The sequence below is a fragment of the Hippocampus bargibanti genome, linkage group LG10 (assembly GCF_051943395.1).
Source record: "Hippocampus bargibanti isolate YZ-2025 linkage group LG10, ASM5194339v1, whole genome shotgun sequence".
NCBI classification, from domain to species: domain Eukaryota; kingdom Metazoa; phylum Chordata; class Actinopteri; order Syngnathiformes; family Syngnathidae; genus Hippocampus; species Hippocampus bargibanti.
In genome coordinates this window covers 940,184-954,098 of record NC_142743.1, presented here as the reverse complement: position 1 = coordinate 954,098, position 13,915 = coordinate 940,184, and the positions used below count along the sequence as shown (strand labels likewise).

Genomic DNA, 13,915 nt, shown 5'->3' with positions numbered 1-13,915 from the left:
CGGGGAAAACATGCAAACTCCACACAGGGAGGCCGGACCGGGACGCGAACCGGCGACCTCTGCACTGTGAAGCCGGTGTGCTAACCACTCAACTACCGACTATCAACTATTAGTATTATAAAATGTCAGAATGTATTATTTAAAATAACTCTGATATTACTCACCACTAATATGAATAGTTTTCCATTCCTCATGATTGGTAAAAAAAATCCAGCCAAACCATGGGAATGAAAGTCAACTTGCCTGGTCCATAGGCAAAGCTACTACTAGCTAGCCTGCACACGGCTCATTAGCTTGCACGCTCGCATTTTGCTGTCTCTCACAGAAGTGTATTGATACTAACGTTAGCATGGGGCTTGTCAAAGTGCCACTGATATTCAACTGTTTCATTCATGGTATTGTTTCATGGCAAATTAGAATCACGGCAGAACCTTTTTTTTCTCCACAAAGGCGAATCTTTTGGTCCATTCAACCTGAAGTGAACGATACTCGTCATTTCTTTTACTCGTCAGGCTTATTTAAAAGTGGGTGTTTACCGGTTTCGACATCAACGGCCACCATAGGTCAGTATCATCGAATCAAAATTGCGCTTTCCGCCAACTGCCGCCCAAACGAAATATAAAGACGAAAAAGCGATATGTCTTTAGTTTAAAACAGATTCTTATTTTACAGACAGTGTATTGTCGGTGTTCAAATACCATCCATGCCTTCCAGGACGGCGGAAGTAGACGCCGAAACATGTCTGGCCTAGTGCGATTTTAATGAGATGCAGATGAGCCAGCTGACCCTCTTTGAAGGCATGTCTTCAGCAAAGATGTGTATGGCGTAGGTTTCACAGATGTGACTCGAGAGAGGAAGAAGGGTCATTTTCAGCAAGAAAATAAACAATCTTCACATTTACTTTTTGCTCACTGAGGGAAGTATCTTTGCACTCGCACTCCATCTGGCAATATTCCTTCCTTCCTCTTTCTGACCGCTTTATCCTCAAGAGAATTGTGAGGGGTGCTGGAGCCTATACCAGCCATTTTTGGGCGCTAGGCAGTGAGCACCCTGAATCGGTTGCCTCCCAATCGCAGGGCACAAAGAGACAAACGACCATTCGCTCTCACACCTAGGGACAATTTGGAGTATTCAATCTGCCTGACTGTTTTTTGGAATGTGGGAGGATATTGGAGGACCCGAAGAAAATCCATACGGTCCAGTAGAGAACATGCAAACTCCACACAGGGAGGCCGGCACGGGATTTGAACTCACGACCTCTGCACTGTGAAGTAGGCGTGCTAACCACTCGACGACCAGGACACATCAAGGAACATAATTATGATTATTATGGTTATGATTATGATGATTAGGATTATTATTATTATTGTTGTTATTACGCTTATGATTACGATTATGATTTTGATTATATTGATGATGATTATTAGTTGTAGTACCAGTCGTAAGTAATAGTCATAGTAATAGTAGTTATAGTAGTAGTAGTAGTAGTACTAGTAGTTTTATTATAAACGACTAATGTCAAAATACAGCACACGCATTGGTTCGGCAAATGCAAAGCAGCAAGTAAATTAACACTGGCAACAGATCACGATCAAAGCAGAAACGTATACTGATTAACAGCAGAAAAAAAAAAACTCTGACCCAAACACACACTCAGAAATTGAATTAAAACATCATCTCATTGTATCAGCTCTCCATAACAGAAGTAACTGAATTAACAACAGTAACAAAAGTAACAAAATTCATAATTTGATAACAAGATCATATTTCTCTTGAAGGGAAGAGTTATGGTAAGGCTGTTCGAATATTCTCCATGGATTTTAGCAGAGGGCATTTTTATAAATTAGGAACCGGTGCATACAGATTTGATAATATGCGCGTAGTTTTCATAGTTGGTTTTTATGTGATTAGATAAAATGTGCCCTTGCAGGAAAAATGGCCATTGACATACAGTATGCGATTGTAGATAAATAAAAATGTGAAAAACCTTTATGCACACTGTACAATGTGAGGTCGACGTGCCAACCACTCGACCAAAGTAGAACAACCACGGTGTACCAGGACGCTTGACATTAATGTAATATTGATGTAAGAAAAAAGATGTATATCAGAAAACAAAAACTGACATTGAGTTCTATGTGATGTTGGCAGAGGTAGCATTATGATGTTATGTTTGTATCAGTTTTTAGAGGACATTCATGCATTCATTTTCCGTATCGCCTATCCCAGTTGTCTTCGGGCATGAGGCGGGGGGCACCCTGAATTGTTTGCCAGCGAATCGCAGTTTTAGAGGACATTTTCAGCAAAAAGATGTATTTTCAGTGCACAATCTTGACCCCTGAACCAGCAAAGAATTGTGTCCAGGCCATGATTGTGGCTTAATCAGCCATCGCCTCAACGCTCCGATCAAACATCTTTGAATGAGAATGTGATGCTGAAACAAGCGACTTGCTAGTTCCGACTCCCTCAGCGTTGCAAATCTGGTTTGTATTCACTCGTTCATGATCCAAACCTCTTTATCCTTACGAGGGGCTGCAGCCTATCCAGCTGTCTTCAGACACTAGGCGGGGGACACCCCAAACCAATTGCCAAACAATGGCAGAATGACAGAAGCACTGAAAGCAATCCATACAGTAATGATCACGGAAACCAAGGGCTGATATACACTTCAAAATCGGTGATCCTCGAGATGCTTGGCTATAAGAGCAACCATAGGAGCGATGAGATACACTCCCCACCATATAAAAGACGGTTGGAGGCTCAGATCAAGGCGGCTCGGCAAGATGTGAGTCAATTGACGGAGGCCCAGAGAGGTGTGAATAAAAGGCCAATACCAAAGAGGTACTTCCAGATGACCATACCCGAAGCACTCAGAACTGCCAAACAAAGGCTCCAGGCAGTGTCCAGTCACCTAAAGAGGTGCATGAAAGAGAATGATGCTAAACGAATGACCAGTGTGTTCGCAACACAACCTGCGAAAGTGTATGCTCAGTGGCAGGGTTCTAACAGCAGAGCAGACAGACCCTCCAAGGCTGGAAACTGAAAGATACTGGAAAGGCATATGGAGGAAAGGAGGTCGCACATAACAGCAGTGCACAATGGCGGGTTACTCAGAAAGCAGAGAATGGCAACCTCCCTGAACAAAATCCAGTTGACATAAAAGTGTGCATACCACCTCACAAATGGAGCTACGATCGGTCACGTTCTCTACATGGATTACATAAAACTGTATGCTATAGATGGCGCCGCGAATGGCTTGCAGCCTCGGTCACACGCTGCCTAGTATTGTTCCTGGTTTTGTCATTTTCATTTGTTTTTTTGCGACTCAGTTACACGAGGGAAGAGTTATTGAGCATTTGGGAATCCACTCTTGGACTATTTTCAACGAAAGAACAAAATCTACAAGGTTTTTCGGGGCTGCTCGCGAGCGGCGCAGCAGCTTTGTACGGAGCTTTGAGACGCCGGCGTAGGAGGGGTAAGCGAGCCGGCGTGCTCGTCAAGTTACGGCAGCGAGGATTTCGAACGCCGCTCCCATCGATCCATCTCGCTAATCTACGCTCACTACCATAAAAGATGGACCAACTTCTTCTTCTTACAAAAAAACAATAAAACATTTGCACGTTCTGCTGCGCTCTGCTTCATTGAGACCTGGCTCATTGACCGGCACACAGATTCCACGCTACACCTACCCGGCTTCCGTCTCCTCAGAGCCGACTGCGACACGGAGAAATCGGGGAAATCCAAAGGCGGTGGACTATGCTTCTATATCAACGAAGAATGGTGCACCGATGTCACGATGCTCGACGCACACTGCAGCCCTGGCTTGGAATCGCTATCTCTCAACTGCAAGCCAGTCTACTCGCCACGTGAGTTCGCTTCCTTTATTCTCGTATCGCCACAAGCTAATGCTAACGCATGTATACAAACGCTAGCGGACCATGTCAACAAACTCGAACTAAAATATCCAGAGTCACCCCTGATAATTTTGGGCGATTTTAATCAAACGCGTTTAAATCGTGAACTTCCCAAATTTAAGCAGCATATTGACTGTTTCACCACAGGAGAACACTTGATCCATGCTCACCATATCCATCAGACATTTAAACAGCTTCTTCTCCCAAGCCATTAACTCTTTGAACTCTTTCAACAGTAGCCCAAATGGAACTGTATAGTGCCACTTAGCAATTTTATGATGATGATACTCGTGCAGCGTGTTCTACCGGAAACAAATTCCTTGTGTGTTCTACATACTTGGCAATAAAGATGATTCTGATTCTGATTCTGATACTTGGCAATAAAGATGATTCTGATTCTGATTCTAAGAGCGAAGGGAAATAGACTCAACAAGGATCGACAGCAGTGACATCTAGATGTCATTCGGGCTTGAGAAATGTAGTTGGATGGTGACTAAGAGGGGCAAGGTAGTCCAAACTGAAGTGGTCTCACTCCCTGCAGGAACAATATCAGACATTGAAAACAGCTACGAGTACTTCGGTATACATAAGCCAATGGCACCCACGAAGTGACAACAAGATAAGCGGCCATGGGCAATTACTTCCAGTGGATGGGGCAAATCCTAAGAAGCCAGTACAATGGCAAGAACAAGACCCGTGCAATAAAGTGATCAGATACCCTGCAGGAATTATATGGTGGACAAAGGAAGCGATTCAGACCATGGATGTTAAAGCTCCTAACCATGCACAGTGGGTTCCATCCCAAATCCAGTACTCTGGTACTGTACGCAAGCCGCAAGGAAAGAGGCCGGGGACAAGTGAGCGTGATATACGTAGTGTATGTTGAAGGGGCATAAATTAAAAACAGCATGTTTTGTTAATATTGTGTATAAATGAATGAATTGCATTGTGTCTTTGTAGATCTGGAGAACGTGTATGACAGGGTGCCCAAATAAGATCTGTAGTATTGCATGAGGAAGTCTGGAGTGACAGAAAAGTATGTCACAGCGGTGCAAGACATGTATCATGACTGTAAGACAGTTGTGAGGTGTGCTGTCGGTGTGACGGAGGAATTCAAGATGGAGGTGGGACTCCACCAGCGGTTAGCTCGGAGCCCCTTCTTATTTGCTATGCTGATGGACAGGCTGGAAAATGATGTTAGACAAGAATCCCCTTGGACCATGATGTTTGCGGACAACATTGTGATCTGTAGTGAGAACACGGAACAAGTAGGGGAGAAACTAGAGATGTGGAGGTATGCCCTGGAAAGGAGAGGAATGAAGATCAGTCGCAGCAAGACGGAATATGTGTGTGAATGAGAGAGATCCAAGTGCAAGAGTGATGCTATAGGTATAGGGAGAAGAATTAAAGAAGGTGGAGGATTTTAAGTACTTGGGGTCAACTGTCCAGAGCAATGGAGAGTTTGGAAAAGGGGTGAAGAAGCGTTTCCAGGCAGGCTAGAACGGCGATGAAAAATGTCAGGTGTGATTGAAGGGTTTCAGCTAGGATGAAAGGAAACGTGTATAAAACGGTGGTGAGACCAGCCATTGGATTGGATTGGATTGGATTGGATATGCCTTTATTAGTCTCACAGTGGAGAAATTTACATTTCACAGCAGCAAAGTGATGAAAGGAATGAAAGTAGTATGATGTTTGGAGGTAGCAGAGCTGAAGATGTTGAGGTTTTCTTTGGGAGTAACCAGGTTGGATAGGATCGGGAAAGAGTATATCAGAGGGACAACTCATATTAGATGTTTTGGAGAGAAAGTCAGAGAGGCCAGACTGGGATGGTTTGGACATGTCCGTAGGAGAAAGAGTGACTATATCGGGAGAAGGATGTTGAGCCTTGAACTGCCAGGAAGGAGACTGAGAAGAAGACAAAAGAGGAGGTCTATGGATGTTGTTAGAGGATATGAAGGTAGCTATGTGAGAGAAGAGGATGCACAAAACTGGGCTAGATGGAGGACACTGATTCACTGTGGCGACCTCTGAAAGGAAAAGACGAAAGGAAAAGAAGTGAGAGAAGAAGTGTCTAAATGAAAAGCCAAGGTTGCTTTCTGCCAAGGGAAAATAACATTATTGAAAGGCTTATTATTTTTTGATCCAGATAATAATCAACTCTGAGAAAGCTCAATTAACAAGGAAACATCATTAAAGTTTGACTGGAAGAGCAAATTATAATAATCATGTGGAGTTGTATGTGTTTCCACAAAGAGTTTTAAAATAGACGCACGCACACTACGGTGTGAGGTCTGATGAACTTTCTGTCGATCACCTCCCCTTCCTGATCCAGTATGACCGCAAGTAATTGGCTTGGTGAGAGAAATAAAGACAGATGTTGTATCACTGCATCTGTCACTTACCTGCATGTCGATATACAGTAAAGTCTCGTTATATCGATATCGGATATATCGATAGTCCCGGTTATATCGATACTATTTCTATGCACGCACGGAGAAAATTACATGCAAACAGGGTCGGATATATCGATAGTCCCGGTTATATCGATATTTTTTCGGACTCCCTTGAATATCGATATAACGAGACTTTACTGTAGTTGAAAATAAAACAGCTCCATTTGTCACAACTGTAGTCTCAAGCTCAACCGCAACCCGAGTGAGGATAACCAGTGCAGACATTGAATGGATGTTCATCCAAATTTGTTTTCTATTGCAGAGGAGCTGTACACGGACCACAAGCAGATGATGAGTGCACGATAATATGACCTAATATCCGTGGTTTGGTTCTTGTCATAAGGCAGAGGTTTCCAAAAGGTTTTGTTTGGGTGCAACATCCAGAAAAATACTGTCTGGTCACTTTTCTACAGTTTTTTGAATGTTGATATGGGATTCAACTAGACATAGATCTACTCCATGAGATCTTGAGATGATGGCCATGTCAAAAAAGGATTACAGACCTTTCATAGAAAGCTGATCAAATGACTGAGACAATATATATATATATAATTTTTATAACACGGTTTTGCACATTTACTGTATACAGTTGTCATTTTTATTTTGCATACTTAGAATATCTTGTTTTCTATCCTTTCACATAGCTGCTGTGGACTGCAAATTTCCCCATTGTGGGACGAATAAAGGTTTTCTGATTCTGAGGTTGAATAGGCATCTGTGTCGGTCAGTGATTCAAGCGGAATCCGAAATTGTATGCTATTGGGTTTCCCCGCTAACCAGCTTCTTTCGGAATCAAGAGAGGGGGATTGTACAGATGAGAAAAACTCCTGGGCACCCCCATCCAAATATGGGATCCAAAGATGAAACTGGTTTGTATCAACACAGATGGACGTCATCAGCGAGTGACAGGCAACGTTGCTTTGAGAATGGAGGACAAAAGGCTTGTATGATGACCATTTTCACAGATTGCCAAAATGTTTTCTGCAAACTCCACCCAATCCAGTCGGACCAGGGCAGTAGCCACATAAGCGGGAGTGCCCACTGAACATGCAAATAATTATTGAAGGCTGTCCTCCACCAAAAGAATGTGGCGACGTGCAACTGTGTATCTGCTGATAAGATTTGCTTGGGCTGCACTGGAGCGGTTGCAGCGGAAAAAGCCGTGCTCAACGTGCTAAATTTTCATGCCAGATGCCACATGAATTGGTCCCAACGCAGGTGTTGTGAGACATGCCAACATTGGCCTCAAAATTTGAAAGCAGTGATTGACAATTGGTGCTGTGCGAATTGATAATCGGCAATGTCAAAGATGGGTCATGTTTCCCGCAAACATATGGTCTCAGTTAGCAAATTCAGACGTTTCATGTCTCAACAGGGGGGAAGCGGTGGGGGGTGATGATGAATACTGCTCCAATCCTTACTTAAAATTTTCAACTTTGGTAATTTGTGCAGTTCGCTGCAAAATCATTCCTCAAGAAACTATGTGCCCTCCGCAAAGGCAGACGCACTCACCACTTACACTTACTAACCAACTGACCGCTTCATATAATGATTCACTGCCTTCTTTGTGAGAGAATGCATTGCAGACCCTTCATTATGTGACAGAACTTTATAGGGAAAGAAACAGACCCAGGAAATGTGTGATGTGTGAAATAAAAACATCATGTCGACATGTGACCTCCTGCAAGTCTCCTTTGCTCCCTACAAACGAGGCTACGCCCTGGAGAGAATTTCGGAGAGAAAGACACATCGACGTTGGATGGACCGTAAACGGAGCATCTTCTGGATTCGCCAGGACATTGATCACGAAGGAGATTCCCAGAGCACGTCACTGGAGCCACGTCGATTAATCACACACCCTTTTCCCAATCACCTGCTCATCCATGTCACACCATGGGCCTGCTTGCGAATAAATGCTATAGAACAAATTTGTTCCTCCTCGTCGTCCTGGTGCTCACCATCCAGGAACCAAGGAATGCGATGGAGATTTTATTGCTGTATGACATGACTTAGACATTGTTTACATTTTGATTGAACATAGTTGTTTTATTTTGTGATTTTCTCTTTTGCTCTTCTTTCAATTCACCTACACCGATGTTAAATATGTACATCAGGGGGGATATTGTTGGAGGAGAGTAGCCTTCTTTCCTCCGCGTGTTCGTTAATATCGGATTATGAGGATTTTGGTAATCCAAGTAAAGGGTTTATTTGCAGACTATTCCGGACACACATGATTTACAGACAATGGCTGCATGATCACGAGTGTGTCCACACCATGCATATACAACATATTTATTTCATCAGAAGGGAGATATCAAGACTATGGCGCGACATAAAGCCGAGAGTCTTCCGAAACATGTCTTAGCTTTTATCAGGCTGTCTCCACAGTCTCCAGTAAGCAGTATATTTTAAGGTTAACAGATGGCTCCAAGAATGTACTTGGTACACTCTGCGTATCAGAAGGTTATACATGCTAAGGTAAACATGGTGGAAGACACACATCATGACATTATTTTCATGACATATCATTGATAAAAGCAAAATACCATGGCAGAGGTTTAACTAAACAAATTATAATCAGAAATAATTCTTCAATAGGTTAGGGCAATTCGCTCGCTATATAAACATATTTTCATATCCTCACACATCGTTTTATTTTCTCTGACTTCCGTTTGGTACTTATACTCAAAGCCATGATGTCACATCCTGCCGGTCTCTACAAAAGCTCTCCCAAACCGCTCCTCTTTCTCTTCTTGTTACGATCCGAACTCGGCAGAGAGCGAGCTGACTCGTCATAATTGCAGAGAAAGTAAATCCATGCAGAATATTTAATGTACAACTAAAGGCGCTGGTCCCAAAGGTGGAGATTACCGAAGTGCAAGTTGGGGGACACGGGGAGAACCGACCCGCGTACTCTGCAAACAGAGCATAAAAGTGCAACAAGCAACACTCCCAACTAGTTAGAGAAATTAACGGGGGGGCCCTGGTAAAAGCGAGTCATCATTGTTGTCTACCATGCATGTTTTTAGAATGTGGGAGGAAACCGGAGAACACAGAAAACGCATGCAGACCCGAGGAGAACATACAAATTGCAAACAGGAAGTTTGGAGCCGGGATTGAACCCACAACGTTTGCACTGGATGGATATGCTAACCACTGGATCGCCGGTATGATTGATGATGTGATTGTGAGCGTGAATGTTTATTCGTCTACAGCAGTGTTTTTCAAGCCAAGGCACATTTCTTCCGTTGAAATTATCTCGGGGCATACCCCCAGCTAAAAATGTGGGGGAAAAAGTATTAACTGTTAACGTATGCTTTTTTTCACATTTTTTATTATATTATTAATAATTAACAATATACCAGCCACAGCATACACAAAACACATAATGTGCAACACAATATGACAGGTCATAACATATTCTTAATAACAATTAAATGTAAAAAATATATATAACAATATGTTATATTGGTAATACATAAGCTTTTTTTAAACATTGAAGAATGATGTTATATTATAACATAGGATTTAACTAAACACAAAGAAAAACGTAGTTTATAATCTTTCATATTTATATTTACTCAGTGTGAAACCTGGGCCTGTTTGGATGAACAAAGAGCTGATATCCTGGCCGGGATGGATGAAAGACACACATGAAGCTCTTCCTCCACAGCTCTCAGTCTTTCTCTGTCTTTTGTTTTTACTGCAGTCAGGCTTGAAAAGCTCACCTCACACCGATATCTTGTGGAAAATGGGAGCAATGTCAAAATAGCTTTGTTAGGCAGCATGGAGAACTCCCTGGCAGCTGCCAACCAAAAACCGTCCAAAGGTAGATCAGCAACGGTTAGCTTGAGGCCACGATCTTGTCTCAGTTCAGTAAGTTCCTCCTGCTCCTGGAAAGACATGTTTATTCCAACTGCTGATGCTGAGCTGAATGGGTGCCTAACCCAGCCGAGGTGCTCCGTGGAGGCCTTGTGAGGATAAAGCACAATTCTGTACATTGTCTGAGGGCACATTTAATAATAATAACACATTTAATTTCAAGCGCCTATCAAAACACCCAAGGACACTTTACAATAAAAACAAAGCACACAACAATAAATAATAATGAAGTGGGAGGTCAACACCAACTCTATCCTGAAAAAGGCCCAACAGAGAATGTACTTCCTGAGGCTGCTAAAGAAGCATGGCCTGCCACAGGAGGTGCTGCAACATTTCTACACGGCTGTCATCGAATCCATCCTGTGTTCTTCCATCACCGTTTGGTTCGGGGCCGCCACAAAAATGGACAAAATCCGACTTCAACGGACAGTTAGGACGGCGGAAAAAATCATTGGCACCGCCCTACCCACTCTCGAGGACTTGCACACTGCAAGAATCCAAACTAGGGCATCCTACTGGACCCTCCGCATCCTGCCCACCACCTTTTCCAGCTACTCCCCTCAGGCAGGCGCTACCGATCCATGCGCACCAAATTCAGCAGACATTTAAACAGCTTCTTCCCCCAAGCCATTAACTCTTTGAACTCTTTGAACTCTTTCAACAGTAGCCAAAATGGAACTGCATAGTGCCACTTAGCAGTTTTTTTGACGACGATACTAGTGCAGCGTGTTCTACCAGAAACAAATTCCTTGTGTGTTCTACATACGTGGCAATAAAGATGATTCTGAGTCTGATTCTGATTCTGATAAGTAAAATGATAAATAATAAAATAGCAGATAGAACTATACATTGAAAGCAATTTTAAACAAGTGGGTTTTGAGGTGAGCCTTGAAAATAGGGAGGGAGTCAATATTACGGATGTTGGGTGGAATTGAATTCCAGAGTTTGGGAGCAGAGCGGCTGAAAGCTCTGCATCCCATCGTGGTGAGGGGGAACATAGAGGTGAAGGGAGGATGAGGATCTGAGGGACCGAGAGCGAACAGAGATTTGAAGCAGGTCAGACAGATAGGAAGGGGCAAGGTTATGGATGGCTTTGAATGTAAACAGAAGTATTTTGAATTCCATACGATGTTTAACACAGAGCCAATGGAGCTGCTGGAAGACAGGGGTGATGTGGTGAAAGGAGGGGGTTTTAGTGATGATCCGGGCTGAAGAATTTTGGACTAGTTGGAGTTTATGGAGAAATTTGAGTTACAATAATCGATGCGGGAGGTGACGAGACTGTGGATAAGGATAGCAGCGAAGTGAAGGGTGAGCGAGAGCCGGAGACGATTGATATTATGGAGTTATGTTATTTATATGGGAGTGAAAAGATAGTGAGCTATCGAGGATGACACCCAGTCTCTTGACCTGAAGGGAGGGGGACACGTTTGAAGTGTCAATGGTGAGAGAGAAACTGTTTGTTCCTGGCTAGCTCGCCAATAAAGAGTTTGATGTTTCTCTTTATTTGTAAGTAGGTTCGTTGTCAGATCTCCCAGGCAGGTGACGCGCAGAGCTTGATCGTGGCGTGGAGTCGAGCAAGTCGTGCCGTGATGTCCGTCCGACGCCCGACATGAGCCGGGCGTGAGTCCGAGATGAGTCTGAGATGATTCTGCCCCGCGGTTCGCCCAATCTCTCTGTCCCGCGACAGCTGCTTTTATACCATTTTCAAGCGTGTGCTATGCGTCAGGGTGAGACGCACATCAAGGAGATCAAGGAATTGAAAGACATGAAAGGGTTGAAAAGCGCACTTCAAAATCATACACACGTGTGACGCCACATGTCCAATTGCCGTGTCAACCCTCAAGTCACAACGTCCCTGGAAATCTCCCAGGACATGAAATGGAAAGTCAACACCAACTCAATCTTGAAAAAGGCATGGCAGAGGATGTACTTCTTGAAGCTGCTGAGGAAGCACGGCTTGCGGCAGGAGGTGATCAGACAGGTTTACACGGTAATTATCAATTCAATATTTGTTCTTCCATCATGGATTTGTTTGAGACAGACACAAAAAAGGACAAAATGTAACTGCATGGATAGTTTGGACAGTGGAAAATAAGTAATTGGCACCCACCCTTGAGGACTTGCACACAACAAGAACTAAGACAAGGGCATGGAAAATCCGACTGAACCCTCCACCACCTTGCCTAGATATTCCCCTCAGACAAGTGCTACAGATCCATGCGCACTAAATCAAGGACATTAAAACAGCGAGTTTGTTCTGGCCATTAACTCCCTAAACAGTATTGCAAATCTCCCTGTATAGTGGCTCTTTGCAATTTTGCACACCCATTTTCATTACCGCAATCATCATTCCAGCTGCAGCTCTGCACTTACTTTCACCATTGTCACTGATCTCTATTCCACAGCGCCACACACTTTATAGCGCTAGGACTTCAGTATAATTACACGCTTGAACTTGCTATACAAATACAGCGCCTGATTAAAAAAAAGTTACTATCTGCACATACAGCACAAGTGTTATTGAATTGTATTCTACCATGAATCAATTTGGTTATGCTTGATACTTTGCACATTGTCTCACATTTGTCATTAGGTGGTAGTACCACACAATGGTACCCTACATGATGGGTTGTATTTCTCTACCTATTTGTCATACCCTTATCACAGTTGCTGTTTGTTGATGACAGCAAATTCGAGGGACGGCTGATGGCCGATTTACTGCCATTCCTTTGTGCTGTATTCGCAGAGCTTGCTCGTTGTTTGTTCGCATGTATGCATCCACATTTTGAGATATCTGCAACATGGTTTCATTCCCAGATTCTCCATTTACAGAGGTGATGAATTTTCACCTCCAGCATTAACATCTTCTGAAGAAGTTTGTGGAAGTCTTCAGTGTAAGTCTTCAGTGCTTTCAGCCTTGATGCTAATAGCTGTCTTGTGCCAATTAGAACTAATGAGCCAGCCATGCCCATCTTATCATGGGAAGGTAGCGTTATTATTAATAGCTGTCTTGTGCTAATTAGCACTAATGAGATGGCAGTGTGCATGTTATCATGAGAAGGTAGCATTGTTGCTAATAGATGTGTCATGCTAATTAGGAGGCTTTGCTCGCATATCTTGATGTGATAAATGAAATTTGAAGAAATGTCCAGAGCCTACTGGCTGTGAAAATAAGAAAAATAAAAAACACAAAAATACTCAAGTCAGTCGAGGCCAGCAGGAAAAGAAAAAAAAAAAAGCAAAAACAAAGGAAGCAAGGGGAGCAAATAACCTGGACAAATATTATGTTATCATCACTAAAATATGAAACATTGTACTTGTTTTAATTCCTTAATAATGATGCTCTTGTACCATGCTTGGAATTTACTTGTGATGAGATATGGCAATAAAAATTATCATTTTAATGGGAAAATGCTGCTGCTGTCTGAGGAGAACAACTAAAATAAACGGGACCAGCTAAGCAACCAATAAGCACAGAGAGAATGAAAAATAAGGGTCATCAAGCCATTGAAGACAAAAGAAAGTGTGAAATGGAATGAGTGGGATAAAATAACAAGTCTGATTGGCTTTGTTGAAGATAACAGGAATGAACAGGTGATTTTTGCATCTCATCGTAGCTCATTAAAAAGCTCAAGTCATATTTAGTTGTTTTTTGTGCAATTC

General features: G+C 42.8%; 1 pseudogene; it reads left to right on the top strand.

Annotated features, from left to right (window-relative positions):
- The first annotated feature begins 2,603 nt into the window (after window positions 1–2,603).
- LOC148892031 (uncharacterized) lies at window positions 2,604–3,457 on the top strand (annotated as a pseudogene).
- Window positions 3,458–13,915: the final 10,458 nt, after the last annotated feature.